Consider the following 9,724-nt stretch of genomic DNA (forward strand, 5'->3'; position numbering starts at 1 on the left):
ATTTAGGTATGTACAATAACTACATATTTAGGTATGTTTGTTAACTACATATTTAGGTATATACATCTTTTGAGTGAGTTTTAAGATATTAATTTAGTAATTATAGGCGTCTAATGATTTATTTTTATGTTACGGTATATATTATTATTAAATTAAAAACAATAAACATATATATTATATATTTATTTTATCTTGGTTAATGTTGTTAAATTTAAATTATAAATATTATTTTATAAAATATCAAAACAATCAAATAATTTTTTGTAAATGAAATTATTAAATTAATATTGTAGGTGGAAAACATGAAACACTGTTAAAAAATTGAAACATAAATTACATAACTTTTAAAAAAAGTATCGATTCTTTTTATAAAAAGTATGGACACTTTCAATATAATAGGTAAACATATGATGTAATAGGTAGCGCTTATATAATGTAATAGGTATCGTTTATATAATGTAATAGGTAGTGGTTATATTGTAAAGTATCTATCCTTTTTATAAAAGTGTCCATACTTTTTTCACTGTGGAAAACATTAATTTAAGGTTATCTTTTGAGTGAGTTTTAAGATATTAATTTAGTAATTATAGGTGTCTAATGATTTATTTTTTACGTTACGATATATTATTATTAAATTACAAATTCTAAATATTATTTTATAAAATATCAAAACAATCAAATAATTTTTTGTGCAAATAAAATTATTAAATCAAATTACTTTATTCCAACCATGTGACAAGTGTGACAACTCCATCAACTCACAACTCAGCTTTGAACTCAATCAATATTGTCTTTTAGCTTGATGGTTCATAAAGCATGTTACTTGAACAGTATGAATCAATTATGCAATTTTCATGTTCAATTTAACACTGCATTTCAAATTCATTTCATATGTAATTGGAGTTTGAATTTAAATTTCAATTTGAGTTTGAATTTCAATATATTTCGGCTCCACTATAAATATTAGCCCAAGCCAATATGCATGTTATCATTGATTATTCCTAATTTCCATTGTTTTTTTTCCAACGTTTAAACGCGAGGGAAATCCCGACCATTGTATTTTTGGTCAACTTTAAAGCGTCAGAAACGTTTCGGGCGTATGATCTGGGTGGTAAACAAATAGCAACTAAAATCATAAGTCCGAAATGCTTCTGAGTACCACCCAAATCATAAGTCTGAAATACTTCCGATGCTCATCAAAATCCAAAGCTCATATGGTGCCAAGCAAAAGGAAATCAAAATTCAAATCTCATATGATGCCAAGCAAAAGGAAATCAAAATCTACAACTTGAGTTTGAACATTGATATGATATGTTCAGTTGTTATCATGTTGGGATTTTCTCGTTTTTGATTGCTTGGATAGTTGTTCTCTTGCTTCTTCAAGTGTCCTTAGCTTGTAATTTATAGTTTGGAATGTGTTTGATGTTGTATATATTATTATTAAATTAAAAACAATAAACATATATTACATATTTATTTATCTTTGGTTAATGTTGTTAAATTTAAATTATAAATATTATTTATAAAATATCAAAACAATCAAATAATTTTTTGTGTAAATGAAATTATTAAATTAATATTGTAGGTGGAAAATATGAAACACTGTTAAAAAAATTGAAACATAAATTACATAACTTTTAAAAAAAGTCCTTTTTATAAAAAGTATGGACACTTTCAATATAATAGGTAAACATATGATGTAATAGGTAGCGCTTATATAATGTAATAGGTATCGTTTATATAATGTAATAGGTAGTGGTTATATTGTAAAGTGTCTATCATTTTATAAAAGTGCCCATACTTTTTCACTGTGGAAAACATTAATTTAAGGTTATCTTTTGAGTGAGTTTTAAGATATTAATTTAGTAATTATAGGCGTCTAATGATTTATTTTTTACGTTACGATATATATTATTATTAAATTAAAAATTCTAAATAATATTTTATAAAATATCAAAAATCAAATAATTTTTTGTGCAAATAAAATTATTAAATTAATATTGTAGGTGGAAAACATGAAACACTATTAAAAAAAATTGAAACATAAATTACATAACTTTAAAAGAAGTATCGATCCTTTTTATAAAAAGTATGGACACTTTCAATATAATATAATGTAATAGGTAAATTTGTAATACTATCGGTATAAATATACCGGATTACTTATAAAATAGGTAAATATAAGCGCTACCTATTACATTATATAAGCGCTACCTAGTATGTTATTGTACTTTATAATATTTCCGGTTAAATAATATAATATAACCGGTATAAATTTTAACCGGTCAATTATTTAACCGGTCACGCCGTATATTAACCGTTTTTTAGGCGTCGCACGGCAGAATTACCCTAAGATACCACTCATCTTCTTTGTTGATTTTCCACCGAAGGCATGGATCATTTGGCTTAGGTGTAAAATTAAGGCAGAAGATGTGGCTGATACCAACCTCGGGTGGATCTTTGGCAGAGAACATTAAGTACTAATTAATGGCAAAGGGTCCTTTATACTTGCCACTTATCCGTGACAAAAGGACCATCTTTTGCTACACGCTTCTAATTTTGAAGAGTTAAATACACGTTCTTAAATTATAAATTGAGCTCTAAACTTTTATAAATTTTGAATTCATTTTCAAATTAGGACTCTTATTTTCAGTTAGTCCTTAAACTTTTGAATATTCTATTTTAATATATAAGCTATAACCCAGATTCAAATTCGGTCTTTAAATTTTTAAACATTTCAATTTTATCTCTAAACTATTAATTTGTGCTCGTTATTAAAATTGTTAAAAAAAATTATCAATTTTCATATAAACACTGATGTTTATTAGTTGTCAAGTAAACATGTGGCCTAATTTTTAATTTTGTTTATTTTCTTAAAAAATAAATTTCTTAAATTAGAAAAAGTTTTAAAGTTTTATATTTTTTTACAAAACACTCTAAATTCTACAAAATCCTAATTCTCAAATCTCCAAAATTTCAATTTTCTATTCAAGTTTAGAGATTTAGGAGATTTGAACAACAATAAGGAGATGACTGACAATGGGTATCCGACGACAAGTGGGTATTAAACAATGTTGGCTGAAAACGATAATAAACAATGAGATTATGAACTTAAGTATTGAAAATTTAGAGATTTGTGATTTGTGAAGGTTTAGGGATTTTGAAAGATTGAGACGATGATAATGGGGATGATCAAATGTGGAGATCTAACGACGATCGATTGGGCATCTAACAATGGATAATTAGAAATTTGACAACACCAGTGGTGCCCGACAATGATAATAAGTTTTAGGATTAGAGATGTGGGCATTGTGAATTTAGGGTTTAGGAAAATTTATGGATTTGAATTTAAGGATATATGTGATTAGAGTTACAAATGGGTGAGCGTTTGGCAGGTTGGTGGCAACCAGTGATGATAATAGGCATGGGATCATGGATTTTATGAGTGTTTGAGATTTTAGAAAAAATCGAGTTTTTAAAAAATAAAATTTTTAAAATTGTAGATACGACACATGTCATATATTAAATGGTTAATGAATTATTTTAACGTCCCTAATAAAATTCACATTCAAATCATAATTTTAAAAAAGTTAAACATTTATTTTGATAACAAAAGGAGGCATTTAAAATTAACAAAATTATATATTTAAAAGTTATTTCTTAATTAAACCAATATATATAAAGAGGGAGGGATCCAATTTCAATGTGGAAACCTCTTTTAGTTTTACTCATTTCTAGGACCATTGGATGAGAAAAATTAAAGGTTGAGATTAATAGTAGAAAATAAGAAGATATTACTAAAAAAGAAATGAACTGATCTCAATCTCTGATTTTTCTCAATCCAATGATCCTAAAAATGTGTAAAATTCCAAATCCTCAATCTTTTTTATTCAATCAATGTGATTGATTTATAATACCAAGAATTGTTTCCTTTTTAATGTAAATATAAAAATTCTCATTTTGACCCTTCTTTTGGAATATTAACATGCACCATCAATATTTCAACAAATAATTACATAAATTATTCAAGATAAATAGAATAATTATTTTAAAGATAATGTGTTATGATTAATTGACGACATATATATTTATATATGTATTAAATATAAATAAATTATTTAATTTTTATGTGAATATTGCATAAAAAAGTAAAAAAGTTGATTAAAAATAAAACATTTTCCCTCGTCAATCAAAACTTAAACCATATACGAAGCACTCGATGTTAAAAGATTACATTTTTAAATTAATACAATTTTAAGGTAATTTATCTTATTTCAGATATATTATAACAATATGTAGTTTCTAAATGTTCATGTGATCTCATCGAAAGTCGTATTGCTTTCACGTTATATCTGTCGAAAATTGCTTTGAAAATATAAAAGAAGAAAGAGTTGGAAATGTAAATCAAATTAAATGTTTATTAGATAAACATCATAGTTTTCTACGAAATACAATGCCATAAACTTGCAGTTAGAATGAAACCTATGTTCTATTATTCACGTGATGAACCATAATTAACAACTCATGCATTCATGTCGTATTTCAAACACATTATTTAGTTAACTTTTTATAATATTCTCGGATGATTATAAGATAATATATATTTACAATTTTCTTTATCTTTTGACATTGTACACACAATGTGCAGATGTAGTTGCTCGAACCTAGGATCTTTAGGAAGAATAATTTTTCTTTTTATCACAGACTCCATTTCAATGATTCAGTATTGTTTAATTAATTAAATTTTGACATATTAATTATTTTCATATGACTCCTCTTGGTATTCTGTAATTTCATGAATATATCTTGTTGACAAACATGTGAAGGATAATAATAATTTTAATTTAAGTTTAGGTCCAATAGGATGGTGTGCATGTGCCTCTTGACACACTTCCTAACTCCTTTTCTTGTTCATTTTTCATCTAGTTTCATGCAAGAAATTTTGTGTTTTTATGATTTATATGACTCGGTATGATTAGTTTCTGTTTAAAAGAAAAAAATACATGTAGTTATTATAAAGTTAAAATATTTATCAAATTGCTTCGATAATATATCAAATAGAAACTCTTAAAGGTATCTCTGACACTGTCAAACAAACATTCATGCTGAAAATCTTGAAGAATGAGTTATGGCTTAATCTACATATTTATTTTTTAGGTCATGGTTAAATGTGAAAGAGTTTAAGATTCAAATCTATATCTAGCTAATTAAGAGGGTTTGATACTTAGCTTACTAAAAATGGTTTAAACAACTATGGATTCCTATACCTGTTACATTAACCAAGTGGACTATGTGGTAAAGAATTATTATTATTCTTGAGAACTTGGATTTGAGCACCTTAGATGTCAGGGGTGTGAGCATTCAATGTTGAAAGGTTGTACTCACATCAGATTATTAAAATAAAAATTATGGGACCTGCTTATATTACTTGATAAGGTCTTTAACTTTAAGGGCGGGTCCCCTTCCTACTGTGCTGCATGGTTTGGCCTATATATATACCCTTGTGGCTAATTTAGAGTTAGGGGAACTCCCCAACCATTTAGAGAAGTTGTTTCTTTCCTTTGAAGAGGGAGCTTATTGGGAGAAACAATGGGTGTTTTCATGGTGATTACTGGGTTGTTTTCAATGGTGTTCTGTATATGCACTGCCGTCTTGAGATGGAATGAGATGAGATACAGGAAGAAAGGTCTGCCCCTGGTACAATGGGTTGGCCTGTCTTGGGGAAACCGCTGAGTTTCTCAAGCAAGGCCCTAACTTTATGAAAAACCAAAGAGCAAGGTGACTTTGACCCTCAAATCTTTGTTAACACAACTCCTGTTTGATGAAATAGCATCTTCTTCTTTTCCTTTTTATGGAAGCAATGGTATTCTCTCTTTTGGTCACTTACAAACAATTCCAATATGGTTTTCTTGTAAATTTAGCTTAAAAAACAGTAAAATTCATGGGGTTTTAATAGTTTTTATTTTTGGTTATTTACAAACAGGTATGGCAGCTTCTTCAAATCACACATCCTAGGGTGTCCTACTGTAATTTCCATGGATCCAGAGCTCAACAGATATATATAATGAACGAAGCCAAGGGCCTTGTTCCTGGTTATCCACAGTCCATGCTCGATATCTTGGGCAAATGCAACATCGCAGCCGTCCATGGCTCCACTCATAAGCAATGAGAGGAGCCCTCCTTGCCCTCATTAGCCCCACTATGATCAGACAACAACTCCTCCCCAAAATCAATGAATTCATGAGATCTTTCCTCTGTAATTGGGACAACAAAGTCATTAACATCCAAGACAAGACCAAAGAGGTTTGTGTCCTTGTATATGCCACATTCAAAGCTTTTCCTTTGTTTCTAATATACCTTTTTGGTTCCTCTTCTTCTACAGATGGCTTTTTTGTCATCACTCAAGCAAATCGCCAGTACTGAGTCCAGTTCAGTAGCTAAAGAATTCATGCCTGAGTTCTTCAAACTCGTTTTAGGCACCTTATCACTTCCTATCGATCTTCCCGGTACAAATTATCGTGCAGGATTTCAGGTAATTTCACAAGCCATTTCCATTTCCATCTCCAGATCCTATATCTTTCGTCTTTCATTTCGGTTCATGTTCTTACGGTTTAACTATGATTTTGCAGGCAAGAAAAAACATTTTGAAGATACTGGGACAACTGATAGAACAGAGAAGAGAGAGTGAAGCATCCCACAAGGACATGCTTGGTTACTTGATGAGAAATGATGACAGTAATCGACATAAACTAAGCCATGATGAGATCATTGATCAAATCATTACAATCTTGTACTCTGGTTATGAAACTGTTTCGACAACATCAATGATGGCTGTCAAGTATCTCCATGATCATCCAACAGTTCTTGAAGAGCTGAGAGTAAGTTCAACCTTGAGGTGTTTTCCATATTTGTTTCATTCGTTTCATCTGGATTTGATTTTACTGTTACATCCCCCCCCCCCCCCCCCGAAAGAGCATTTGGAAATTAGAGCAAGAAAAAAAGCAGATGAACCAATTGATTGGAATGACCTGAAGTCAATGAGATTTACAAGAGCAGTAAGTAAATTTGTAACTTTTCTGAAGAACCCTTTGTTCTTTTTTAATAATTAATAGTAAAAAGTTTAATGATTTGGCGTGCTACTTTTGATGCAGGTGATTTTTGAGACTTCAAGATTAGTTACAATTGTTAATGGAGTTTTGAGGAAAACTACTCGAGAAATGGAACTAAATGGTGAGCCATTAATGAGTTCCTTTTGATTCTTTACCTTTATACATTTCAACTTTATGAGTTCAAGAAGCTGAGTTTGCAGATTACTGCACTTTTCAGAACTTTTTTTGACATTTTTCTAATAAAAATTGTAAAAGAAAATCAGATCATCTTGCTTTAATGGACCGTACCCCTATCATGATTTACAATGGTATACCTACCAATCCAGCTAGACTGTTCCCTGGATGATTCATTGCCTTAATTTTTCAATGATTTTTGAAAAGAAAGGAAGCTTTTTTTTGGAAAAGAAAGAAAGAAAGAAAACTTTTACAACTCTTTGCCAAATGATTGAGTGTTCACCGATGACTAATCTTATTAATTATTTTCTCAGGATTTGTGATTCCTAAAGGGTGGAGAATTTATGTTTATACAAGGGAAATAAACTATGATCCTTTATACCCAGATCCATTAGCTTTCAATCTATGGAGATGGATGGTTAGTAAACCCTAATTTCTCCTGCAATTTTTTTGTTCTTAATCCATGCATGATTTTAAAATGGTTGATGGAAACAGGACAAGGGCTTGGAATCTCAAAGTAATTTCTTGATATTTGGAGGCGGAACTAGGCAATGTCCAGGGAAGGAACTCGGAATTGCAGAAATTTCTACTTTCCTTCACTATTTTGTAACTAGATACAGGTAATTTAATTGTCTAAAAAAGTAATTTACTTGAAAAACAATATTTAACAAGAAAAAAAATGGAAATTGATTTTTTTTTTTTTTTTTTTGCTTTGTGGGTGTAGATGGTAAGAAGTTGGGAGACAAAAATTGATGAAATTTCCAAGAGTGGAAGCACCAAATGGACTGCACATTAGAGTTTCATCTAACTGACTAATAGATGTATGTATATAAGTGAGATATAATAGAGTGATCAAAAGAGAGAGAGGAGATTTTGTACAACTAAAGTATGTTCTAACAAGATTAGGAAATGATTGATTTTTCCTGTTCCCAGGATCTAATGTAGACTGTGAATTTCTGAATTTTGGGATGTTTATGGTATGACACCCTTAATATACGGCTAAGGAATACGTTACCGGAAACGTTAATATTTTAACATTTTCCTTAAAACACTACCTAAAATATTATTTTTTCTATCGGAAATGTTAATATTGGGCGTTACCTAATGTTTAACATTCCTGGTAAAACGCTACCTAAAATTTTTTTATCGAAAATATTAATATTTGGCACTACCTATAATGTTATTTTTTCTACCGAAAATTAAGTAGCGAAATTAACATTTTCGGTAAAAAATAATGGTTTAGGTAGTGCTTTACCATGTTAAAAAAATATTAACATTTCCAGTAGCATCTTTCCTTAGCAGTATAGTAAGGCTGTCGTACAACATAACTACCCGAATTTTGGGCCTCTATTTTTCCTTTAATGGTTTCTTGGGCTGGATTAAACTATGTTATAAATTAAAGTGAGAGAATTTCATTTACCTAGAAATTTCAAACAAAATATTTGCACTAAAATTAATCATTGTGGAAAATAGTTTTAAATGTGCCGAGTACTTTAGCTTGGAAGCTCAGGCAAAAATATGAAAATTACTAATGAAGTTAACATGTTTTTTTTTTAAAACTAAGCTAAGGTGATTATAAAATATTTTTAATTCTTTGACAATGAACGTTCAATTAACTCTATTGCAGCCGTAGGTGCTCGAATGCATGACCTCTAGTAACAACAACGATTCCTTTAACCACTGATGTAAGTTGGTTCGTGGTAGTAAAGTTGACATGTATTTTCAAATATAACATTATTTTCTATTTTGATATGATCTACATTCGACGTTCACAATTTTTTCTCCTAATAATATTATTTGGATAAATAATTTGTTTAATAACTAAACAAATAATTTGGTCTATTTTAGTACCTAAATTTTAATTTTTTAACACCGTATCTAAAGGCGTTACGTTTTTAACGATAGGTACTAAAATGAAAAAAAACTAAACGGTAGATATGATTTCAAAAAAAAATTAAAAATTTAAGCATTAAAACGGATTAAAATTAGTAGTTTAAGTATTAAATACGAAATTTATCCATTAATTTTAAAGCTCAAATCTTTGTGAACTAGCGAAATTGATGGGATGAAGGGTTAGCCGCGTAAAACGGCCTGACTTCATTTAACAAAATCCTGGGTTCATAAATACATCTCTATCATTTCGGACGCAATACAAATACAATTAATGAATGTGAAATTAGGAGAATAGAAATGTTCTTACAGCGGTCGATAACACCGTCTCTCATATGTCATCGATATTATTTCATTTTTTTTACATTTTGATACCAAATTGTAAATAATGTATGTAGAGGGAATGATTTTATAAATCAATATCAAGTGAACTTTGAACATCATTTCATTTTATTATAGTAATTTTTATTAAATTTTATTTCAATCTTTGCGGTTTTAATATTCTTTTAATTTAGTTCTGAAAATAAAAAATGAAACAAAGTCATCGATAA

General features: G+C 29.2%; 1 pseudogene; it reads left to right on the forward strand.

Moving 5' to 3' along the window:
- The first annotated feature begins 5,589 nt into the window (after positions 1-5,589).
- On the forward strand, positions 5,590-8,236 carry LOC120146426 (annotated as a pseudogene).
- The last annotated feature ends 1,488 nt before the right edge of the window (positions 8,237-9,724 follow it).

The sequence above is a fragment of the Hibiscus syriacus genome, unplaced genomic scaffold (assembly GCF_006381635.1).
Source record: "Hibiscus syriacus cultivar Baekdansim isolate YM2019G1 unplaced genomic scaffold, ASM638163v2 tig00110926_pilon, whole genome shotgun sequence".
In the NCBI taxonomy this organism is placed as follows: Eukaryota; Viridiplantae; Streptophyta; class Magnoliopsida; order Malvales; family Malvaceae; genus Hibiscus; species Hibiscus syriacus.